The 26,684-nt window shown below is 36.5% G+C and overlaps 1 long non-coding RNA gene across 1 annotated transcript; it reads left to right on the top strand.

Annotated features, from left to right (window-relative positions):
* LOC113618686 (uncharacterized) lies at positions 1-25,738 on the top strand. The gene is made up of 4 exons (XR_003432087.1): positions 1-157; positions 9,980-9,984; positions 20,727-20,731; positions 25,726-25,738. It is a non-coding gene; the product is annotated as an uncharacterized LOC113618686 (long non-coding RNA).
* Positions 25,739-26,684: the final 946 nt, after the last annotated feature.

The following is a 26,684-nucleotide window of genomic DNA, read 5'->3' as shown; positions in this document are numbered from 1 at the left end:
CTATACATTTGTTCAAACTCATAGAATGACAACAAGAGTAAACTCTGAGATAAACTATGGACTTTGTGTGATTATGATGTGTCAATTAGGTTCACCCTTGGTAAAAACTGTACGATTCAGGTGAGTGATGTTGGTAATAGAGGAGGCTATGCAGGGGGTATATGAGAAAGCTCTGTACCTCACTTGCAATTTAGTTTAATCCTAAAACTGTCCTAAAAATAGTCTTAAAACTGTTACATAATGTAACAATGTTTTGTTTTTAAGAAATGTAACTATGAACTATTTTAGAAAGGTTAGCATTTATTTAGTCTCTCATTAATTCCCTGTGGGACCTTAGAAAATTCTAGAAACCGCCTTTGGATTCATGTTTTTCACACAAAAGAGAAAATGAATTCATAGCTAAAAGCTATCTTCATACCTGAATAGTCTCTTTGTTCTACATCCTTCTTTAGAGCAAGCCTCTTTTTTTTTTTTTTTCCAAAAAGGCAGACAGCCACAGGTAGCACCTCATTTGGAGGTGCCTGGAGTTTGGAAACTTGACTACCCTAAGTTCTCCTACAAATGAACCTTATAGAGCTTGTTTGGGATTCTAAAAGGAAAGGAGAGCATGGCTACTGGTATACCCTAAAAAATGACTAAAGAATGATCCTCCTCCATCGGGAATCGTTGTCCTTTTCGACAGAGCATACTGTAGCTATGGGAGAAACATACGCAGTAGTGAGGAAGGGGACAGCTGCCTAGCCGGCCAAATCAGCCAAATCAACCCTGGAGAGCAATTGAATGACAGATGTCACAGCCAAATCCCCTCATATCTAAGCCTCCGTTTAAAATAAGTCTCAGAGGGGCTTCCCTGGTGGCGCAGTGGTTGAGCGTCTGCCTGCCGATGCAGGGGACACGGGTTCGTGCCCCGGTTCAGGAAGATCCCACATGCCACGGAGTGGCTGGGCCCATGAGCCATGGCCGCTGAGCCTGCGCGTCCGGAGCCTGTGCTCCACAACGAGAGAGGCCACAGCAAGTGAGAGGCCCGCGTACCGCAAAAAAATAAAATAAAAAGTCTCAGAATTCCAAACCCATCAATATAAATAAGAAAAAGTGATTTTCATCCTTTTTTTTTCCCACTTTTTTCTATTCTATTAGATGACTTTACCTCTTATTTGACTAAAGCCTCACAAAGTTTGCCTTTCCCGGTGAGTGTTCCATATTCTGGATCTATCTTTTGTCATGGTTTTTACGTTAAAATCATACTGCTTTACCTCCAATTCCCTATAATCAATTGAAATATTAATCATATGACTTTCATCTTAATGTCTAGCATAACATATATAAACTTTCATGAACCACCTCTGCATGTATCTCTATTTTCATCCTTCTCATGTTCTGTGGTACAGAAATAGAACTCTTAAAACTCAGTTTCCCAAAACATCCACTATATATTTGCATTTCCTTTGCTCACATTTCTCCATGTGCCTGTGCCTGCATATGCTCCAATATGTCATAGTTTCTCACTTTCAGGACTAAGCTGTAAAAACTTTTCCTTAATATTCACAGGTAGATACGAATAAATGACTTCTCATTCCTTAAATCCAACAGTATACAATGACATATATCCTCATGCTATTATATTATGTTAATTAATCTCCCTTTTCAAGATTATAGAGACTTAGAAGATGGTATTTTGTCATGTAAATAGTTGGCTTATTAACACTTGGCATTAATAGGTACATAGTAAATATTTATATGTTTGTGAATAAATAAAATAATTAAATTCAAAAGCAATTTGATATGCTAATTTATTCTCAAACATGTTATTTATTTATTTGTTTATTTATTTATTTATTATAATGTTACAGATACTTTGTAAGATGTAAAACTTGTGCCCCAATAGAATGGAAGGTACTGAAGATAAATGACAGAAAACATCACAGGTCCACCTCTGAAACATTAATAACTTACATAAGCATGAAAAAGCAGAAAGCCTCATCATTATTAGAACAACTAGAAATATACATAACAGAAAATATTCTCAACACGCTAACTCTAAGGTTAAAAGAAAAAATCAACACTGGGAGAATTTATCATGTAGTTGGTGGGACTGTATTTTTAAGACAACTGCTCTTTTTCTCCTATGATCATTTCATATTGAATCTCAATTTTTAGATATCAACATATGCATTTTACAACTGAGTTGGGAAATAATAAACAGAATTAGTTTGGTTCTGTATAAGAAAGTAGCCACAGACATTTTACTGACAATCACCCATTTCACCACAAAATGTGAAGAAATTTCTATGTTTGGCATCCTGCATATAATTCTGGGTAGTTCTGAAAAGAAAAGTAGTACTTAACAGAAAGTTTCTATGTTCAGTGTATCTTCAAAATGCCCCTTTTTCAGGTGCCATCTGCTTTTTGACTTTTCAACTGAAATAAAACCAGTTTTTAGAGATCCTGATACGTCACATGTGTACCTATTGACATTTCTTCACAATACATCAATATATTTACCTTGAAGGCCATGGAAGATACTGAAACAAGATGGGGAAATAGGAAATATTTAACTTTGACAGACAATTGCCCTCTGGACATGTGAATATCATTTCAGGTCTGGGCAATGATTATACAATGTTAGATAAATATTTACATAAACACTGTTGGGTCCATTTTATTAGTTATGCTTTTTTATTTGCTTTTTTACCTATAACTCAAAGAATATCATGCATTTCAAAAATCTTCTTGTATAGCATTAGATACTAGATGGAATATTCTTTTTTTTTTTTTTTAAAATACAACACTTTTTATTTTTATTTTTTATTTTTATTTTTTTTTTTGCGGTACGTGGGCCTCTCACTGCTGTGGCCTCTCCCGTTGTGGAGCACAGGCTCCGGACGCGCAGGCTCAGCGGCCATGGCTCACGGGCCCAGCCGCTCCACGGCATGTGGGATCTTCCCAGACCTGGGCACGAACCCGTGTCCCCTGCATCGGCAGGCGGCCTCTCAACCACTGCGCCACCAGGGAAGCCCTAGATGGAATATTCTTTTCCCACAAATGTTGTGACCGCCTGCCCTCTTCTCATCGAATTGTTGGCTTACACTTCCCTAAAGAAATGTTATTTCAAACAACTAGAGTAACTTTTTGTTCTGATGTACTTTTCTCCCTGAGGGAAAGCAATATCCAGAAGTATAAAAGAAAGTTTTGAAAACTTTTGGAGCAAGGAAGCTCTGCAAGGCATGTAGATAGCGGAACTAGTGACTCCTCTCTATTCCTCACTCCCCAGGATGTGTGCCCTGTGTAGTCACAGAGGGACCTATTAGTAGAGAGACACAATCTCTACTTGGAGTTCCTACTGGTGTCTATTAGCTGGATGCTGAATGGCTATGAAGTTATTTCTCTGTTTTACCCAAACTCTGCTTCTGTCATGTCTTCTGTTACCGTTTTTGAGAGCAACTCCATGATGTGTTTTAGCTACTAGTCATTTGTGATGTTGTTCTCTACAGTGGTCCCCGAGCTGTTCATCACACTTGAGAATTTCCTTCACATGTGCCATTTATTCATGTATGTGTGGGGTATACCTCAGGACACAGTTTCATATCATATTCCTTTGTACCTCAGCTTCAGAGACATAGGATTTAGTATTAGGAAATATAGCTACATATGATATAAGACCATCCAAGTCAACTGAACCAGAACCAAAAGACATATTTTTATTTCTCCATCAACATAATGTAAGATTTATGATGACAGGTATTTTGTTAGTTGACAGATTGCCAGTGTTTAAAACAGTGCCTGTCATATAGTAAATGCTTAATAAATATGTTTAACAAATATATTTCTAAACTTCTAAACCAAAATATTTTTCTTGGTCTCATACCATTTATGGATCTTATAGTATTACACAGAAATTTCATTTTGTTTATAGTGGTACTAACACTAAAATGAGCAAATACAGTAAACTCCTACATACATGCTTTCTTAATGTTGTCTAATTGTGTTCTGATTTGTAATTATATTCACATGCATTTTACAGCAGTTGGCTAAATAATTCAAGTAGGAAAAGTTATCTGAATATCTTCCATACAGAGTTAGCTTAATAAATAATCATGAGATGTTAGTAGTATTTTTTTAAATTCTCTAAACGCTATGTTTTGGCATGGCTTATTGTTGGCCTATCTAAATATGTCATACAGCACTTTTTGGTGTAATCACTTTCATATCACACAAACAATAGTATTTATCAGGTCAACCTTTTCAATGACAAGTATCTATTGCTGAAGTTATTTTATTTATTTATCTTTAAATATTTACTTATTTATTTATTTGGCTGCACCAGGTCTTTAGCTGTGGCATGCGGGGTCTAGTTCCCTGACCAGGGATTGAACCCAGGCCCCCTGCACTGGGAGCACAGAGTCTTAACCGCTGGACCACCAGAGAAACCCCTGCTGAAGTTATTTTAACAGAGCTAAGAGAAAATGAATCTAACAAAATATGCTGCAAATTCCTTTGATGGGACAGATAAGTCATGAAAATGTAAATATATTTCTTATTTTCATTAAAATGTAGTTTACATAACGTGAAATGCACAGACCTGACATGTGCAGTCTGATTAGCTCTGGTGAATGAAAACACCTGTGTCACCCACACCACTATCTAATCATTATATTTTTGAATGTTTGTCACTCCCTAGATATTTTTATAGTTTTTTTTGAAGGCAGAAATTATTTTTCTTTAAAGCTTCTCAAGAATCTTTAAAATGTCCAGAGCCCCTAGAATAGCCAACTTAAGATATCATAGTCAGGTGGTGACTGATGGTTTCTCCATTGCTAAAGCCTCAGAACGATACTGGCATAATCTATGCCTCCAAAATTTTTCTTGTATGAAAGTTGATATCTGATGTCTGTCTTTCAAGAAAGAAAAGTGTGTGATCAGAGAACAAAGCCATCAAAGCATTGTTGAGTCACAATATTATTATTGCATTGTAGGTAGAATAAGTAGAAACATATGCAGAATCTATGTGAAAACCTTTCTTGCATTATTCTTTGAAACCAGGCCCTCCTGATTATCAGTTTGAAAAGCTGGGATCATGATGAATCTTACTGGTATTAAATGAAGCTCTTTCACAACTGAAATGGGCAAATACCCCTCAAGAGGAAAAATATTACTTGGAATTTTTTTTTTACCAAAGTCAGATCATCAATATTTTACAGAGAAATCCTCAGTAAAATGCTTTAACTATCAATTTTTCTTGGTTTGTGGTAGGTTTATGGTATAAATTGTTTAACATCTACTAGTTGTTCATGTGGAAGGCTGTGGATATTCAAAAATATAGCTCCTGGTACAAATATTATATATCTGAATGATATATAATATTAGAAAAGTATAGTTCTGCTCATCCAAAGATTTTACTTTTGAATAGGAAATTATAGTAGTGGATGATTTAACTTCAATAAAATAGGTTCCTTAGAATGAAAAGATTTGTATATCCATTTGAGTAACTTAGAGGAATGAAAAAGACCAGCTAACAAATGTGGTCTAAAGCCCTAGAAAATGATACATCCTGTTAGTTCTCTTCCTCTTTGATAAGAACAGGTGGACAGAGAGGCTTTCCCTGCCCTGCAAACTTTGCTAAAGCTTACGAATAATGACAAATTAGGCAATTATTAAAATTTAATGCAACCAAATTTCTCAATTTTTAATTTCTATTTTGGCATATCCTCCACTCACATGTTCAGTGATCCCATGTTTCTATTCTATTGTCACAAAACATATTTTTGGGTCCTTTATTCACACTTTTGTGTAGAAATGAGGTTAGACTATTGTGAACTATACTGGTGTTGGAACTGTAAAAGAACTTGATTTAAATTGATGAAGTTCTAGGAGCATGTTAGTCATCATCCTGTACTTGAGAAGGGTCTCTTGAGCCTCCCAGAGCTTTCACAGCACTTTTTAAATAACATCATTTAATTAAATGTTTACATAAATCAATCAAGCCAAAAGTATGTCAAAAACACAAGGGGAGATATGGGAAAGCTCTTGACAAATAATTGAAAACATGGAAACTCTCCTGAACTAGTAGTTTGTATGTAAGTATGTGTGTGTGCGTGCCTGTAGACCTAACACATCTTGCTAAATATTAGCAGTATCACAGTAAGTGTTTCAAAATAAAACTGAGAGGGAAATGAATAAAATAATCTCAATGTTTTCCAAGAAATATGAGAAAATAATGGAATGTTACTGAAATAAAGGGCAACTTGAAATGTATCCAGATATTTATAAAATGAAGTAATAAAAAGTCAGAAGGGACTCTAGTAAAGAAATCACATGGCCAAATCACCAAGGGAAATAAAATTTAAAAGATGAAAGTAACACATACAAATCTGCAAAAGGGGATTAAATCACCGTATGTTCTCCAAGCCCTCATGTTTGGCTGTCTGCAAGATATTTCTACTTGAATATCCTGCTGACACTTAAAACTTAACATGTCTATAGCCAAGCTCATTATTTTCTCTGTGTTCCCACCACTGTCAATATCATCATTACACTCCTGGCTCACCAGGCTACACTGACTGTGTAGATTAATTTATGGACTATTTTCATCTTAACTATATTAATTTTTCTATATCAAAGAAAAATTGATATAGACATGCTACCTGAAAATATAATTTTATTTCTTCCTTTGAAACCTGGAGGTCTTTCACTTATTTTTCTTGCTTTATTTCCTTAACTAGAACTTCCAGTTCAATTTTTATCCTGTTCTTGATCTTTCAGAGAAAACATTCAGTCTTTCACCATTGAGTATGTTAGCTGAGGGTTTTTCACAGTTGACCTCTATCCGACTGAGAAAGTTCCCTTGTGTTCCTAGTTTGTTTAGTGTTTTTACCATGTAAGTGTTGCACTTTGTCAAATGCTTTTTCTGCATTAAATGATCATGTGTTTTACCATTTATTTTATTAATATGGTTTATTCCATAAGTTTACTTTATGTTAAACCAAACTTGCATTGCTGGCAAAATTCCTACTGGTCATAATGCATAATCCATTTTATATGTTGCTGGTTTGTTAAAATTTGGCTGAGGATTTTGTATCTCTCCTCATAATGGATATCTGACTGAAGTTGCCTTTTCCTGTGACATCTTTGCTTATTTTTCTTAGTAATATTGATCTCACAGAATGAGTTAGGAGTGTTCCCTCCTCTTTATTTTCTTTGAAATAATTTGTGCTGTAACTTGTTCTTCATGTGTGTGGTAGAATTCACAAGTGAAGTCGTCTGGGGCTAAGCTTGCCTTGTGGGAAGTTTTTGATTACTAACTCAATTTCTTTTCTTGTCATAGGTCTATTCTGACTTTGGATATGTTCTAGGTCAGTTTTGGTAGTTTGTTTCTTTTAACAATGTGTCCATTTAATCTAGGTTATTTAAGTTTTTGGCATACAATTGTTTATAGTATCATCTCAATCTTTTTTTTAATTTATGTGAGATCAGTAGTGATAATCCTGTATCAATTTAGATTTAAGTACTTGAGTCTTCTTTCTTTATTTCTTGGTGTGTCTCACTAGAGATCTTATAATTTTTTGATAACATCAAAGAACAATCTTTGGTTTTGTTGATTTTCTCTAGAAATTGTTTCAAACAATACAAACTAGTAATTCAAAATTATATCTAGGACTAAGCAAAGAACACACTTTTCTTTTTTTTTAATAAAACTATCAATATTGTGGATATAAAGATTATTTGGCTTTTGAACTTCCTTTTAAAGTTAGTTGAGGAAAATCAGAAAAGATAAAACTTACAATGATAAGTTGAAGTCTGAACTAAAATATTTAATTAAAAAAAAGCTGAAACTGGAATTTCAATAGTGATAAATTCACCATTAGATAAAAATGAGACCAAAACAATCTGACCTACTTGAAAAATACTAAACACAGCCTTTGAAAAAAAATTTAAAGATAGGTTAAACAAATATTAGAAAATATTATAACACAAATGACAGATAAGTGATGGTTATAAAAAGGGCATTTAGAAATCACGAAGAAAAACTCAAATTTATCTCAGAGAAAACAGGTAAAACATACATGAAAAGACAAATCCCAGGACAGAATTCAAAATGAACAATATAACATAACAAAATGCCCAACATTTTCAGCAATCAGAGAAATGCAAATTAAAGTAAAAGTGGGATATCATTTTATACTTAGTAGATTGGCAAACATGAAATAGACAACATTTATTTTTGTCAGGGATCTGAATAAAATGTCTGTGTTTATGTACCATGTCAAAAGTATGAATCATTACATAATTTTGGGAAAGTAACTCGATAACATTACATAACATGTCAGAAGTATGAATCATTACATAATTTTGGGAAAGCAATTTGATAACTTCTACTACAACTCAATGTAACTGTGTACACCATATATCATAAAATCAATCCCATAATGATATGATACCTACATTTATATATATGAGAATATTTGTATTTACTGCAACCTATTTATAATAGAAAAAAATAAGTAAATTATTGTTGATAAAAAACATGATTAAACAAACAATGGAACATATACTCTGGTGGATATTATGCAGCCACTAACAATAATTAATTAGAGGATTATGCCTAATTGATATGGTGAAATTTCCACGGAGTTAAAAACTAACAACTGGATGTTACAGAGTAGATAGAAGTATCTGTTCCCACCTGTGGTTAGAGAGTCAATAATTTACAGGAGCTAGGACTTCCCTGGTGGTCCAGTGGTAAATAACCCTCTTTCCAATGCAGGGGACATGGGTTCGATCCCTGGTCAGGGAACTAAGATCCCACATGCTGCAGGGCAACTAAGCCCACGCGCCACAACTACTGAACTTGTACATCTCAACGAGAGAGCTCACGTGCCGCAAACTACGGTGCCCACACACTCTGGAGCCTGCACACCACAACTAGAGAGAGAAAACCTGCACACCACAACTAGAGAGAAGCCTGAGCACCACAATGAAGAGCCCATGCGCTTCAACAAAAGATCCTGCATGCCTCAACCAAGATCCCACGTGCCGCAGCTAAGACCCTACGCAGCCAAAAAAAAAAGAAAAAAAAATATACAGGAGCCTAGACAACAGGTGAGGATGGCTGTTCCAAGATTTGACTTCTATGAATTCATGACTTGTTTTGCATAGTAGGGTAAGACAAAGCCCAGAAATATAACGGTTATAGATAGTTCTTACAGGGAGTGGGATAAAAACTAGACCAACACATCACATAAACATTCTCAAGAAGAAGGCAGGTCAAAATAGCAATATTTTTAGTTAACTACTTTTATGACACTACAACAAGCAGTAAGAGGAAGATCTCACACCCTTCATCTAAAATTATTCCAAGCATAGTGAGTTTCTTCTTTGCTATTGGTCTTACAGCTCTCAAGTTTTCTAACAGGTATAAACTTCAGTATGAGCAGAGAGGGTTTAAAAGTGTTTTCTAGGCCTTTCTCACCTTCTGAGATGGCCCACAATCTGTCTGTGGACTGTTTCTCTCTAAATAAATCCACTTCTTACCGATCACTTTGTCTCTCACTGAGTTCTCTCTATGATGAGACATCAAGAACCTGAGTTTCATTAAGTTCTGAAACCAGGTGTGTGATCTCAGTTGGAAGACTGTGGGTTTAGGCTGGGTTCGAGCCCGGGCACGTGGGTTCAAGTCCCAATCTGAGGTGCATGGTTTCAGCTGGGGCTCAGGCCGGAGGCAGCTGACGGTCGGGGTGGGCCAGCTGGTCTCCGGGGGCACAGGGTGCCGTGTGGCCAGGGAGGAGGCAGAGGCCACAACACGCCCACGGGAAAGGCATAACAGAATGTTCCATCCCTGGAGCACTCTGGTCCTCTCCCTAAAGCAGCCTCCATTCCTGTTCCTGAAAATGCTCTTTCCACTCTCCGTTGTCTCTTGAAAATTTATTTTCTTCCTGTCTTTGAGAGAAGCTAGGAGGCCCTTCTCTCATGGGGTTACTGGGAGGGCAGGTTGTGGAGAGGGACAAGGTATTCCTGGCCTTCTAAGCTTTACCTGTGCTGGCCTTGTCTTCGTGGCAGCAGCCCGGGCTAGGGGCCAGGTCTCCAGGTATGTTACGAGCCATCAGGTTTTTGTGGGCTACCCCCAGGTCTAAAGACCACACTATGCAAAAGGTTTATGAGTGAATGTTGAGAGCATAACTATCTCATATTTGAGGAACTTTCTGGTCAAGGAATTTTTCATTAAACATCCAACAACTATTTATTGTGTAGTTACCATGTCAGGCTTGGTTGTAGCTCTAGAGGGATTTCAGAGAGCAAGACACACAAATCTCTGCCTACCCTCATTAGAGTGGCAGGAGATAGGCAATAAACAAAAGAGAAAAAAGTGTTCTAGCTTCGGACAAATTAGTAAAGAAATGGTAGAGGACATGTCATGTTTTACTAGAAGTTCTATTTCAGATATAAAATATCTATAAAAGCTAAATAAAGTCTTCTCTTTTAAAAACTTTGTATTAAAGATGTTAATTACTAAAACTAGAAGCAGAATTCTACTTTCCAGCATTTGTAAAAATGACATAGAAATGTTAAAGATAAGTAACAGGCAAATCCAAAAAAAAGAAAAAACATGATTTTTTTTTTTTTCTCCAGTGAAACAGTAAATGAAATTTAGAATGAGGTCATTTTTAACTTATCTTTTTTGGTCAAAAGTTTTTTATTTTTTTAACTTGTAAATCTCATTGTTGCCAAAGTTGAGGGCAAAAATTGGTATGGTCTTTCTGGAGGAAATATTGGCATTATATTTAAATGTTTAATATCATTAACCATCAGTTTTATTCTTAGGAATTTAGCCTAAGGCAGTAACAAAAATTATGGGCCAAGATTTACTTACAAAGATATTCATGACTTTATAATTGATTTATAGTTCCAGAAAACCCAAAATTAATGTTAATAAAAATAAGGAAATTCAATATTGTAGTTCATCTATAAAATATTAAAAAACAATTCAAAAATATAATGGCTTGGACAAAATTTATAAGGTAATGCTAAATTCAGAGAACTGATTTTATTTAAATTCATGTGTGCATGTATAGAATAAGTCTGGAAAAGATGTATAGAGTTATGGTTGTATTCAACTGAAGGTACTTTCTGTCTATTGTTTTTAATATTTTAAAAATCTCTTCCCAAGAGTACATACAACTTTTTTTTTTTTTTTTTGCGGTACGCGGGCCTCTCACTGTTGTGGCCTCTCCCGTTGCGGAGCACAGGCTCCGGCCGCGCAGGCTCAGCGGCCATGGCTCACGGGCCCAGCCGCTCCGCAGCATGTGGGATCTTCCCGGACTGGGGCACGAACCCGTGTCCCCTGCATCGGCAGGCGGACTCTCAACCACTGTGCCACCAGGGAAGCCCTACATATAATTTTTGAAATTATAAAAATGTTATTTGTGAAAAATGAAGATTCAGATTTGGCATCTCAATTCAAAATTCCCAACATCAAAAGGTTATTTTGTGTGATTTTATTTTCAGTGATGTCTCTTTACTGATGTTTAAAGTGGCTCTGGCTAGCATTTCCCTACCTTTGATAAGCTTTTCCTTTAGACCAGTTGAGGTACAGTGAATAATTTTTTTTTAGCGTATCTCATATTAAAGTGTGAGGCTTCCTTATGGAATTTAAAAGCCACAAAACTTTATAAACATAAGAATTACTTCCACATTAAAGGACTAAACGCAGCAGGATACTACTGTAGGCTCAGGGAAAGACTTAGTCACTGAATTGAAATGGAATACTCCCCCCAGGTGATTTAGAAAATGTCACAATCTTTTCAATATGATGAACTGAACAGGCTTAGGGAGATCAAGGTAAAGCCAGTTTGGAGGCTAAAAGGTGCAATCATCACAATTTGAACTTTTAATCTGAAAGACCTTCAATTTCCTCTCCCATCGGCATCCACGGGATTGCTTAACTATAGGATTCACCTAATTCCAGCTCAACTATTTGAAGGTACTTTAAAAGCATCTATAAAGCATTGGGACCATTCAAGAAGCTAACAGATTTGGGCATTCAAAGTCTCCGAATGCTAGCATCAGAGATTGTAACTTTTAAGTACCTTCATGCTTCAAATATAAGGATAGGCCCCCTTAAGATTATTGCCAATAAAGACATAAATGTCAAAATCTGTTAGACACTTATAGGACTGTTGTAATTGATGTTATGTGGATAAGACTGAGTAGACTGGTGTATGAAATTTGTGATCTTTCGGATGACAGTGTTCAACTGCTATAACTGTGACCCAGAATCCTTTAATTGGAACCATAAACTTAGCAAGTCAAATGAAATAGTGAAAAATAGCAGCCTTTCAGGGGACACAGATTAAGGATCAATGTGCAAGTCTTAGAAAAATACAATAGGCTGCAGTGACTGACAGGGATGTCCCATTTCAAAACATGGGTAAAAGAGCTCCCTCTGAAGCATAGAACCTGCATACAAAGACATAAAGGGATTTCACCAAATTGTCAGGAAAATGGAGTGTCAGGCACATTGTTAAACTCCAGAAAACTAGCAAAGAACATCTGTGTGGTTAAGATAAAGTTCTGCTTCAAAATTAGGAGACTGTGCCAATGACAGACAGAACATGGGAAAATGCCATTTGGACAAAAGGAAAAATGGATTCTAGGATTATAGGAAATACATGTACTAAAGAAAAATGCCAAACTATCACTCTATAGGTTCCCATGCAAATTAATTTGAATTTTTAGATATTTTTAGGGAATACAGAGAAGTAGGACATAGACTCTCTTCATGTAATTCTATTTAAGAATACGTACACTATTATTTCTAGCAATGAATCCATACAAATAAGACCTAATATTAAAATTTTATTACTTTTCAAATACATTTCAGGTACTACTTTAAAAGTATTCATGTGTTTAATCCTCACCACAAACCTGTAAGTATCACTGATTTCTCCATTTTACAAATCAGCAAAAAGGCAAAGAGATATTAAGTAATTGGTGTGATGTCATGCAGATAGTAAGTGGGAGAGTCGGGAGTTAAACCCAGGCAGTGTGATTTCACTGCCCACAGGCTAATCAACACGCTAGCATCCCCACTCTGAGGAGACATAATAAAGCCCGTCTTCACTCTGCCAGAATCAGTATCCAGCATCAAAATATACTGGCTGTGAGAAAAAGAAACTGAATTACTGAGAACCTGTTTGACTCTAGATTTCATACTGTCTGGTATGTGTAGATGTCATTATCTTTGATAATATCCAATTACTATATTACTTACATGGTATTTCTATGCACAATGTAGTACCTGCAGACACACACACACAGTCCTTACTTATTCTTTCCCCATGTTGTGCTAGCTCAGTGGTTCTCAGACTTAGAGCGTGTAAGAAATACAAGGGAGCCTTTTATATAAACACATTTTGATCTGTCTTATTCTAAGAAAACTAGATTCAGAAGGCATGAGGTCAATACAAGAATTTGCATTTTTAACAAATTCCCAGATAATGGCAAGACTGCTGATAAAGGGATCTCACTGACCAGTGTTCTAGCAGAAAACTCTCCAACATTTATCTTTCTCCAAGGACATTCATGACAATTTTTACTTCTGATTCTTCATGGTTGTTAAATCACAATATCTAAAATTGCCCTCTTTACATTTCTGAAAAATCAGGCCCAAGGTTCATTCATCAGGCAATGGTATTCATGTTTGCCTGTGTTTATTTTTGGTTAAGGCAAACAATGCATGAAACAATTAGTATCCAGCATGGCCTCATGTAATTTTTTTTAACATCTTTATTGCACTATAATTGCTTTACAATGTTGTATTAGTTTCTGCTGTAAAACTAAAGGGAATCAGCTATACGTATACATATATCCCCGTAAACCACTCTCTGGTGTCTCCCTCCCACCCTCCCTATCCCACCCCTCTAGGTGGACACAAAGCACCGAGCTGATCTCCCTATGCTATGCTGCTGCTTCCCACTAGCTACCTATTTTACATTTGGTAGTGTATATACGTCTATGCCACTCTCTCACTTTGTCCCAGCTTACACTTCCACTCTCCATGTCCTCAAGTCCATTCTCTACATCTCCATCTTTATTCCTGTCTTGCTCCTAGGTTCATAAGAACCATTTTTTTTTTTTAAGATTCCATATATATGTGTTACCATATGGTATTTGTTTTCCTATTTCTGACATACTTCACTCTGTATGACAGACTCTAGGCCCATCCACTGAATTACAAATAACTCAATTTTGTTTCCTTTTATGGCTGAGTAATATTCTATTGTATATATGTGCCACATCTTCTTTATCCATTCATCTGTCTATGGACACTTAGGTTGCTTACATCTCCTAGTTACTGTAAATAGAGCTGCAATGAACATTGTGGTACATGACTCTTTTTGAATTTTGGTTTTCTCAGGGTATATGCCCAGTAGTGGGATTGCTGGGCCATATGGTAGTTCTATTTGTAGTTTTTTAAGGAACCTCCATACTGTTCTCCATAGTGGCTGTACCAATTCACATTCCCACTAACAGTGCAAGAGGGTTCCATTTTCTCCACATCCTCTCCAGCATTTGTTTGTAGATTTTTTGATGATGGTCATTCTGACCAGTGAGAGGTGATACCTCATTGTGGTTTTGATTTGCATTTCTCTAATGATTAGTGATGTTGAGCATCCTTTCATGTGTTTGTTGGCAATCTGTATATCTTCTTTGGAGAAATGTCTCTTTAGGTCTTCTGCCCATGTTTGCATTGGGTTGTTTGTTTTTTTGATACTGAACTGCATGTGCTGTTTGTATATTTTGGAGATTAATCCTTTGTCAGCTGCTTCGTTTGCAAATATTTTCTCCCATTCTGAAGGTTCTCTTTTCGTCTTATTTATGGTTTCCTTTGCTTGCAAAAGTTTTAAGTTTCATTAGGTCCCATTTGTTTATTTAATTTTTATTTCCATTTCTCTAGGAGGTGGGTCAAAAAGGATCTTGCTGTGATTTATGTCATAGAGTGTTCTGCCTATGTTTTCCTCTAAGAGTTTTATAGTGTCTGGTCTTACACTTAGGTCTTTAATCCATTTTGACTTTATTTTTGTGTATGGTGTTAGGAAGTGTTCTAATTTCATTCTTTTACGTGTAGCTGCCCAGTTTTCCCAGCACCACTTAGCAAAGTGGCTGTCTTTTCTTCATTCTATTCTTACCTCCTTTGTCAAAGATAAGGTGACCATATGTGCATGGGTTTATCTCTGGGCTTTCTATCCTGTTCCATTGATCTATATTTCTGTTTTTGTGCCAGTACCATACTGCCTTGATTACTGTAGCTCTGTAGTATAGTATGAAGTCAGGGAGCCTGATTCCTGAAGCTCCGTTTTTCTGTCTCAAGATTGCTTTGGCTATTCGGGGTCTTTTGTGTTTCCATATAAATTGGAAAAGTTTTTGTTCTAGTTTCATGAAAAATGCCACTGGTGGTTTCACAGGGATTGCATTGAAACTGTACATTGCTTTGGGTGTTATAGTCATTTTCACAATGTTGATTCTTCTAATCTGAGAACGTGGTATATCTCTCCATCTGTTTGTATCACTTTGATTGCTTTCATCAGTGTCTTATCATTTTCTGCATACAGGTCTTTTGTCTCCTTAGGTATATTTATTCCTATGTATTTCATTCTTTTTGTTGCAATGGTTAACGGGAATATTTCCTTAATTTCTCTCTCAGATTTTTCATAATTAGTATATAGGAATGCAAGAGATTAATGTGCATTAATTATGCCCTGCTACTTTACCAAATTCATTGATTAGCTCTAGTAGCTTTCTGGTAGCATCTTTAGCATTCTCTATGTATATTATCATGTCATCTACAAACAGTGACAGTTTTACTTCTTTTCTGATTTGGATTCTTTTCATTTCTTTTTCTTCTCTGATAGCTGTGGCTAAAACTTCCAAAACTATGTTGAATAATAGTGATGAGAGTGGGCAACATTGTCTTCTTCCTGATCTTAGAGGAAATGGTTTCAGGTTTTCACCATTGAGAACAACATTGGCTGTGGGTTTGTCATTTATGGCCAATACTATATTGAGGTAAGTTCCTTCTATGCCTACTTTATGGAGAGTTTTTATTTTAAATGGGTGTTGAATTTTGTTGAAAGCTTTTCCTGCATCTATTGAGATGATCATATGGTTCTTCTCCTTCAGTTTTTAATATGGTGTATCACGTTGATTGATTTGAGCATACTGAAGAATCCTTGCATTCCTGGGATAAACTCCACTTGATTATGGGGTATGATCCTTTTAATGTGCTTTTGGATTCTGTTTGCTAGTATTTTGTTGAGGATTCTTGCATCTATGTTCATCAGTGATACTGACCTGTAGTTTCCTTTCTTTGTGACATCTTTGTCTGATTTTGGTATCAGGGTGATGGTGGCCTCGTAGAATGAGCAGAGGCGTGTTCCTCCCTCTGCTATATTTTGGAAGAGTTTGAGAAGGATAGGTGTTAGCTCTTCTCTAAATGTTTGCTAGAATTCAGCTGTGAAGCCATTTGGTCCTGGGCTTTTGTTTGTTGGAAGATTTTTAATCACAGTTTCAACTTCAGTGCTTGTGATTGGTCTGTTTATATTTTCTATTTCTTCCTGGTTCAGTCTTGGAAGGTTGTGTTTTTCCAAGAATGTGTCCATTTCTTCCAGGTTGTCCACCTTATTGGCATGTAGTTGCTTTTAGTAGACTCTCATGATCCTTTGTATTTCTGCAGTGTCAGTTGTTACTTCTTTTGCCTTTCTAATTCTGTTGATTTGAGCCTTCTTCCTTTTTTTCTTGATGAGTCTGGCTAATGGTTTGTCAATTTTGATAACCTTCTCAAAGAACCAGCTTTTAGTTTTATTGATGTTTGCTATTGTCTCCTTCATTTCTTTTTCATTTATTTCTGATCTGATCTTTGTGATTCCTTTCCTTCTGCTAACTTTGGGGTTTTCTGTTGTTGTTATTCTTTCTCTCATTGCTTTAGGTGTAAGGTTAGGTTGTTTATTTTGAGATTTTTCTTGTTTCTTGAGGTAGGATTGTATAGCTATAAACTTCCGTGTTAGAATTGCTTTTACTGCATCCCATAGGTTTTGTGCCGTCATGTTTTCACTGTCATTTGTTTCTAGGTATTTTTTGATTTTGTCTTTGATTTCTTCAGTGATCTCTTGGTTTTTTGGTAGCATATTGTTTAGCTTCCATGTGTTTCTATTTTTTACAGTTCTTTTTCCTGTAATTGATATCTAGTCTCATAGCATTGTGGTCGGAAATGATACCTGATACGATTTCAGTTTTCTTAAATTTACCGAGGCTTGATTTGTGACCCAAGATATAATCTATCCTGCAGAATGTTCCATGAGCACTTGAAAAGAAAGCGTATTCTCTTGTTTATGGATGGAATGTCTTATAAATATTAATTAAGCCCATCTGGTCTAATGTGTCATCTAAAGCTTGTGTTTCCTTGTTTATTTTCATTTTGGATGATCTGTCCATTGGTGAAAGTGGGGTGTTAAAGTCCCCAGCTGTTATACTGTCAATTTTTTATGGTTGTTAGCACTTGCCTTATGTATTGAGGTGGTCCTATGCTGGATGCATAAATATTTACAATTGTTATATCTTCTTCTTGTATTGATAACTTGATCATTATGTAGTGTACTTCTTTGTCTCTTATTATAGTCTTTATTTTAAAGTTTATTTTTTCTGATATGAGAATCGCTACTCCAGTTTTCTTTTGATTTCCATTTGCATGGCGTATCTTTTTCCATCCCCTCACTTTTAGTCTATATGTGTCCCTAGATCTGGAGTGGGTCTCTTGTAGACAGCATTCATATGGTTCTTGTTTTTGTATCCATTCAGCTAGTCTATATCTTTTGTTTGGAGCATTTAATACATTTACATTTAAGGTAATTATCAATATGTATGTTCCTATTACTATTTTCTTAATTGTTTTGGGTTTGTTTTTGTAGGTCTTTTCCTTCTCTTGTGTTTCCTGCCTAGAGAAGTTCCCTTAGCATTTGTTGTAAAGCTGGTTTGGTGGTGCTGAGTTCTCTTAACTTTTGCTTGCCTGTAAAGGTTTTAATTTCTCCATCAAATCTGAATGACATCCTTTCCGGGAAGAGTAATCTTTGTTGTAGGTTTTTTCCTTTCACCACTTTAAATATGTCCTGCCACTCCCTTCTGGCTTGCAGAGTTTCTGCTGAAAGATCAGCTGTTAACCTATGGGGATTCCCTTGTATGTTATTTGTTGCTTTTCCCTTGCTGCTTTTAATATTTTTTCTTTGAATTTAATTTTTGGTAGTTTTATTAATATGTGTTTTGGTGTGTTTCTCCTTGGATTTATCTAGTATGGGATTCTCTGTGCTCCCTGGACTTGATTGACTATTTATTTTCCTATGTTAGGGAAGTTTTCAACTATAATCTCTTCCAGTATTTTCCCAGAACTTTTCTTTTTCTCTTCTTCTTCTGGGACCCCTATAATTCAAATGTTGGTGCATTTAATGTTGTCCCAGAGGTCTCTGAGACTGTCCTCAATCCTCTTCATTATTTTTTCTTTATTCTGCTGTGCAGTAGTTATTTCCACTATTTTATCTTCCAGGTCATTTATCAGCTCTTCTGCCTCAGTTATTCTGCTATTGATTCCTTCTAGAGAATTTTTTATTTCATTTATTGTGCTGTTCATCGTTTGTTTGCTCTTTAGTTTTTCTAGGTCCTTGTTAAACGTTTCCTGCATTTTCTCCATTCTATTTACAAGATTTTGGATTATCTTTACTATCATTACTCTGAATTCTTTTTCAGGTAGACTGCCTATTACCTCTTCATTTGTTTGGTGTGGTGGGTTTTTACTTTGCTCTTTCATCTGCTGCATATTTCTCTGTCTCCTCATTTTGTTTAAGTTACTGTGTTTGGGGTCTCTTTTTCCAGGCTGCAGGTCCGTAGTTCCCGTTGTTTTTAGTGTTTGCCCCCAATGGGTGAGCTTGGTCCAGTGGCCTGTGTAGGCTTCCTACTGGAGGGGACTGGTGCCTGTGTTCTGTTGGGTGGGGCTGGATCTTGTCCTTCTGGTGGACAGGGTCATGTCCAGTGGTGTGTTTTGGGGTGTCTGTGAACTTATTATGATTTTAGGCAGCCTCTCTGCTAATGGGTGGGGTTGTGTTCCTGTCTTGTTAGTTGTTTGGCATGGAGCATTCAGTACTGGAGCTTGCTGGCCATAGGGTGGAGTTGGGTCTTAGCATTGAGATGGAGGTCTCTGGGGGACCTCTTGCCGACTGATATTATGTGGGTCTGGGAGGCCTCTCGTGGTCCAATGTCCTGAACTCGGCTCTCCCACCTTGGTGGCTCAGGCCTGACACCAAGCCAGAGCACCAAAACCCTATCAGCCACACAGCTCAGAAAAGGGAGAAAAAAAGAAAGAAAAAATAATAATAAATTTAAAAATTATTAAAATAAAAAAAATGAAAAAAAAAGAAGAGAGTAACCAAACCAATAAACAAATCCCCCAATGGTAACACGTGCTAAAAGCTAAAGTAAGATAAACATAAAAATCAGAAACAAATAAGTCACAGACAGTACATCCCAAGTCTACAGTTGCTGCCAAAGTCCACCGCCTCAATTTTGGGATGATTCATTGTTTATTCAGGTATTCCACAGATGCAGGGTACATCAAGTTGATTGTGAGGATTTAATCCGCTGCTCCTGAAGCTGCTGGTAGAAATTTCCCTTTCTCTTCTTTTTTCGCACAGCTCCCGGGGTTCAGCTTTGGTTTGGGCCCCACTTCTGTGTGTAGGTCTCCTGAGGACATCTGTTCCCTGCCCAGACAGCACAGGGTTAAAGTAGCAGCTCATTAGGGGGCTCTTGCTCATTCAGGCTGGGGGGTGGGAGGAGTACGTAGTTATAATTGGAATGCGGGGCGAGCCTGCAGCGGCAGAGGCCAGCGTGATGTTGCAACAGCCTGAGGTGCACCATGTGTTCTGCTGGGGAATTTGTCCCTGGATCACAGGACCCTGGTAGTGGCGTGCTGCACGGGCTCCTGGGGGCGGGTGTGTGAATAGTGACCTGCACTTGCACACCAGAGTCTTGGTGGCTACAGCAGCAGCGTTAGTGTTTCATGCCTGTCTCCGGTGTCCAAGCTGAAAGCCATGGCTCATGCCCATCTCTAGAGCTCCTTTAGGCAGTGTTCTGCCTTCTGTGTGCAGATGGAGAAGGAAGCCCCTCTCCTCATGCACCCCGAAACAATGGTCTCTTGACTCACAGGCAAGTCTAGACTTTTTCCCAGACTCCCTCCTGGCTAGCTGTGGCACACTAGCCCCCTCAGGCTGTGTTCACGCAGCCAACCCCACTCCTCTCCCTGGGATCTGAACTCCAAAGCCCAGGACTCAGCTCCCAGCCCCCACCCGCCCCAGTGGGTGAACACATAAGCCTCTCAGGCTGGTGGGTGCTTGTTGGCACTGATCCTCTGTGCAGGAATCTCTCTGCTTTGCCCTCTGCACCCCTCTTGCTGCACTCTCCTCTGTGGCTCTGAAGCTTCACCCCCACCCACCACCCATCTCCGCCAGTGAAGGGGCTTCCTAGTGTGTCAAAACTTTTCCTCCTTCACAGCTCCCTCCCGGAGGTGCAGGTCCAGTCCCTGTTCTTTTGTCTCTGTTTTTTCTTTTTTCTTTTGCCCTACCCAGGTACATGGGGAATTTCTTGCCTTTTGGGAGTCTGAGGTCTTCTGCCATCGTTTAGCAGGTGTTCTGTAGGAGTTGTTCCACATGTAGATGTAGTTTTGATGTATTTTTGGGGAGGAAGGTGATCTCCACGTTTTAGGCCTCCGCCATCTTGAAGGTCCCCCCTCATGTAACTTTTAAGTGAGTTCATATCATGAGGTTATTATCAAGTTCTTGTTATGTTTCTATTAATGCTTCACTGATTAACTCTTACCTTCTAGATATCTACTCTATTCCTTTTATATATATATTATACTCTTGGAATATTTTCCAGTGTGTTTTCCCTGTTCATTTATTTATTTCTGCCATTATTTTCTTTACTTTTGTTTACTCATCATACAATACTGGGGGAAAATAAACTATAAAGCAGCAGCCAACATGAAAAATAGGCAAAGAGGAAGGTGAAAGATAGTATGATCCACGACCTATCATAATACAAAACAAAAAAAATATACAACAGTCATAATCCTATATACAAAGAGACATTATGTACCTGTTGAATTGTCAATTCAATTAAATTTTATTGTCAGAACAAAAAAAAAAAATGAAAACTTGAAAACAGGCTTATGGAGTTAGAATAAGCAAAGGAACTCAACTTTTTTCTACAAGTCTTCTGAACTCAGATTCTGGAGCCATATACATCTGCAACCCAGAGTTCATTATAATGGGGTTATCAGATACTACATACTTGAAAATTCAACAGTAAGACAGAAAGAAAGGAACTGAAGGAGTTAGATTTTAACAGAAAAAGTGCATTAGATTTTAACAGAAAAAGTGCATTTTACAAACTAGATTTATGATAAAGAAAAACAGCTGAGTCAGATGAAGAAGGATATCCTGTACTTGATAAACGCTAAACTACTTCTCAGTCCCAGGCTGCCAAGACCACAGCATAATTATGACCTAGCGGCACAAATAAATTCAACTGAAAAAGCAAATAACTAAATTGGAAACCAAAGGAAATTATTAATAAGAGATACAAAAATAACATCATTTAATTATAAAGTATACTTAAACATCATGAAAAATATATATATCAATAGAAAAATAAAAGGTTTGGGTCCAAAAATTGTAACTCTCTAAGGAAGAAATAGAAATGTTCCAAATATCTAGTAATTATGTATGTGGTATTTTACACATCTCAAATAGTGAAAGAGAAAAATATTAAAGGATATAGCAACATTTGGCATTTTCATCTTCCCAGGATTTTCAAATAGTTCTAGATTAATATTTTGAACATGCCATCATCCATTAGGTCATTGAAAGGGCTATCTTCTTAGGAAATATTTTTCTGAAGTACCCAATTCAATGGTCTCTTGAAAAAAAAAAAGGAAATACATGTTTTTTCTAAATCATTTGAGGTATACTGTCAATTCTCTTTATTCACAGATTTGGTTTTTAAGAATTTGAATACTCACAAAAACTTATTTGTAATCCCAAAATCAACATTCACAACATTTTCACAGTCACTTGTGGACATGACACAGAGCTGCACAAAATGTGAGTCCCCCACAGTGCACTTTCCCAGTTGAGGTGGAGTAGGATGATGCTCTGCCTTCGTGTTGCAATTCTCATACTGTAAACAAGTCTCCTTTGTGCAGTCTATTTAGTACCACTTTACACTCTGTTTTTGTGCTTTTATGTGGATTTTATTTCTGAAAAATGCCCCAAGAGCATAGTATTGAGGGCTATTGTGCTCCTAAGCACAAAAAGGCTCTGATGTGCTTTATGGGAAGAATGCATGTTAGATAAGTGTTCAGGCAAGAGTTATAGTGCTGTAGTGTCTGAGTTCAATGTTAATGAATTAACAATACACACTAAATAAGGTGTTTTTAAGCAGAAACAGACATAAAAGTATGTATTGATCACTTGTCTAAGTGTTGTGAACAGAGGCTCTGCAGGAACCTAACCCTGAATTTCCATGTTTGTTAATTCAGTGTCCACACAACTTGATAGAACAGAACTACCATGAATAACAAGAATTGTCTATATCTCTAATTTTGTCATTTTCCTCTTTTCTTTCATTGTTTGTTTCACGTTTACAAAGTTCCTTATTTCACTTTGGAAACTGGATTTTATTTTCTACTCATGAAATTCACATCAAGAGCAAACAAAAATTATCAGGAGCAAAAACAGTGGAATTCTAAGTACAACTGCTGACCAACTGTATATCAATAATTTCTGGTGGAGGCTTAATCACAAGATTTACAATATAGACTTAGGGACAGAATGACCACTGTACTCAGGAGGTCACTAGGACCTAGACTAGTAATCTAACTAAATGTCCTGTACGATACCACATAAAACAGAGGACAGACTTCAGCCTGAATCTTGAGAATTAGCATTGTAAAATCACTACAAGGATTTCATCATTTTTGTTTTGCTTTCTTTTTTATTGTTCAGGGAATTAAACCTAAAGAAATGCAGATTCAGCACTATCATTCCTTTTGAAATCATATTTGATATGGCAAGAATCATTGTGTTGCCCAACAGGGATTATTATTTTAATGGTAAAATGACTGTCCACATCACAGTTTTGCAAAGTGAAGCCATCAGCTGTTTTGATGGTCCCTATGGAAGTTAATGTCAGAACTATTTTTTCCATTCAAAAACCTCATGATAAACTTGGGACTTTGTATATTTGAGTTACTGATATGAACATCAGATCCTTTAGGGTCTTCTGGGAATTCTATAATTTGATAGTAGGAGCCCAAAACTCCCAGGACAGTTTAGTTCTGAATTTATAAAGATGTATTTCCAGATGCCTTCCATTTCTTGATTTACATCCCAGTCTTCCCTAGGGCTTTAGAAAAGACATTAAGTAAAGGTTTTTAAATGGTTCCTGAGCATATCTCCTTTCTTCAAACAAATAAATGAATGCATCTTAAAAGACTACTGGAAGAGCCATTTAAAACACTTCACTGTTTAACAGAAAAACCTAACAAGATACTGTGCATCTCTGGGTGTGTTTTTAAAATAAGATGGTTTCTGTGAAGAATTCCACACTTAAGGGGAGTATTAGTATTCAAGGAGCATATGTTTTATCATTAATCATTAATGAGACCAAAAACACTTGCAGCAGGAAAGAATAAAGTGCTGATTTGAAGTTGAAAATTGAAATGACCATTTAAAAATGACATGAAGGCCAGAGCAAGTGAAGAAATTCAAAGGAATGTTCATAGGGCCACTTCTTTCAGGCATTTATCATTTGCTAATGTAACGCTTTGACCTAAATTAAACCTTTGAAATCCCATTTCCATTATTTGAACGCCCTTCCTATCCAGTACAATTTTAATAGAAAGATGACTTGGCCACATTATCTCCCATACTCCCTTCCCTTGAAATGATTCTCTCCCTTTCCTCCTCCCAATACCGTAGTCCTCTTCAACACTTCTATAAGTCCCAGTAAGCCAAATAAATGCCCTTTAACTTTAGCAGTTTCTTTTTAACCAAATCCCTTTCTCTGAATCTCTGGCTCATCCAGTTATATAGTTTGTAGAACTAAGTATAAATCTTCATTCACTGACGTTGTGTATTCATTTACCCTTGTAGAGAATTTAGAGCTCAATCACCAAGGCTAAGAGGATAAACTAAGAATTTAATCTAAAAAAGCAATTATAAATACATTAAAAAATCAGCTAAGTAGCTAAGACTATGTAATTGGCTAAAAGTTTTAAGTTTGATATTAAATAAATAATGGTAACTCTAAACACTGATGCTATGCAACCATTTACATTGGAATAGAGAGGGAGAGTAGGGGAGAAAAACAGAGATTAGGACCCAAAGAATTGATGGGGAAAACCCCATAAAAGTAAGAACAGTTCTAGCATGTGGCTTTTCAGAGGGACTAGCTGAGCTCCACGAGGGGGAAATGTCCCGGCTGCACCAGGATGTCAGGCTGTGTAGATCACCACACATAATACAATGTTAAACTGCTAACTGTTAAAACTGTTCCCAGGGAAAAGTTAGGAGTTTTGCTTCAGTTATGGAGGTGGAAGAATGAGAAGGCAAGGGTGGTTGATGAAGAAATTCAGATAAAACCCCAAAAAAGGGATTTTGAAAGCATGATGGGGTTCAGGTGTTCAGTGAGCAGTGGGGGAAGGAAAGAGTCAGGGTCAGGTCTTGAGAAAGTATTGCAGGTTAGGAGACAAAGTGATGAGTCATAACAAATTAAAAGAAAACAATGGGGGTGGGGGTGGAAGGCACTATTAAAGTATAAATCAGATTCTAATTTTTATGTATAAAAATGAAAAAATAAAAACATTTATAAAATGGATTTAAAAGTGCTACTATTAATAGCATTGGTGGTACTTTTCTGTAATAGAAGAAATGAAACTCAGAATAGTAATTGAGGTCCTAGTTTATGCCAAATGCTGTGCCAAACCATGAGCTACAATGGTGACTCAAAACAAAAATACATTCCCATCACATACTCTAGCTTATAGTCTCAGAGGGAGACATACTCAGACACACACAACACATACACCACATATAATCAAACAGGAAATTTACAACTGTGACAACTGCTGAGAAAAACACATGAGGAAGATAATATGAGAGCTTATAACAACAGGTTGCCTTGAATAGTCAATAGTCTTGGAAGAGTCACTACAGCAAAAATGGTATGGCTTTATTAGGCAAAGTGGAAAAGTACCTACATTTGAAGTTGAGGGGAACAGTTGATAAGGAAAATACACAGCAGATAAGGAAAATATAGGGATCAAATCTAGGTATCCTGAGGAATGTGTAGTTTTTATTTTATTCATAATTCAATCTGGTTGTGTCATTTACAGAAAACTGAAAAATGCTGACTTTAAGCCACTTCCATTAAGCTACTGATATACTGCTCTTCAGCCCATTTTCCCTGACCAAATTTTAGTTCCCTGAAGAGCATGTGGCACAATTCATGGAATTTTTGTATTGCCACAATTGAAATATGTTTTTCCTAGTGTTTATTTAAAGTAAGGACTATTCTGAAAGTTGATGCATACATTTTTATATGATGTTAGCAGAAATAATTTGCCTTTACTAGGTGAAGAAAATCTTGCTCCACTCAAAAGTCAAGTATGCTACTTCTCAAAGCATGGTCAGTGACCATCTTCCCCGCAAGATGGTCAATGATCAATTGCAGATTAATTCATTTTTTCTCAGCGAGTACTCAAAAGGTGCACTCAAGAGTGTACTTTGTCAATGCATACTCAAAACACAATTACTGCCCACAGGTCACTTATAGTTCAACACATGATTGGCATTCTTGACAAAGAAGGGTAGGATAAAGGAACCATATGCAGTCATGCTCAATTATGTCTTATTTAAATCAGCACAAAACTGCTGTGGCATGAATCATTTAATTGTCATTTTACAGATTTGGAATCTTAATCTGGGCACATTTAAATATTTTAACAAATACTCCATAGCTAGTAAATAGTGAATGTATCGTAAGTTCAAATGTCACAGTTGATTATTTATAGAATAAGTAGAAAATGCATATGATAATAATTTAATAAAATAAATCTAAGTATAACCTCGAGTAGTATTACGTGTTTGATGTTGTTACTTCAGGAAATTACATATAATTGAAAAAAACCTTTTGAAACAGAAGGAGAAAATATTTTTGCAAATATGAAAATATTTAAAGAAGACTTTCCTCTTTGTTTTACTTCATTCAATATCTCTTCTGCTTTTCTTTTTGCACATTTCTATATTGTATCAAGTGATCTATGGACTAAAAAAGGAAAAATAAAATATTCCTATAGAATCATTCTAATCAGTAGTGTAAATTCCCCAGCTTATTTTAAATGAATCTATACTTGAAGACTAGTTGTTTATTTGATAGTTTGATTCATTCATTTTGTGACAAGTAAAGCAACTATATCTATGGGTTAGGGCAGACCCCTAACCTCAATAAGCTTACTCAGAAACCAAATAGGTTATACACATATTTAATAATTGAAATTATGGGAATAGTACTATGAACTACTATCTAGTTTT

This window comes from Aethalodelphis obliquidens, unplaced genomic scaffold (assembly GCF_003676395.1).
Source record: "Aethalodelphis obliquidens isolate GAN/ISIS:26980383/991018 unplaced genomic scaffold, ASM367639v1 scaffold6, whole genome shotgun sequence".
NCBI lineage: Eukaryota > Metazoa > Chordata > Mammalia > Artiodactyla > Delphinidae > Aethalodelphis > Aethalodelphis obliquidens.
Note: the sequence above shows the minus strand (reverse complement) of the source record. Positions and strands in the feature narration are given on the sequence as shown.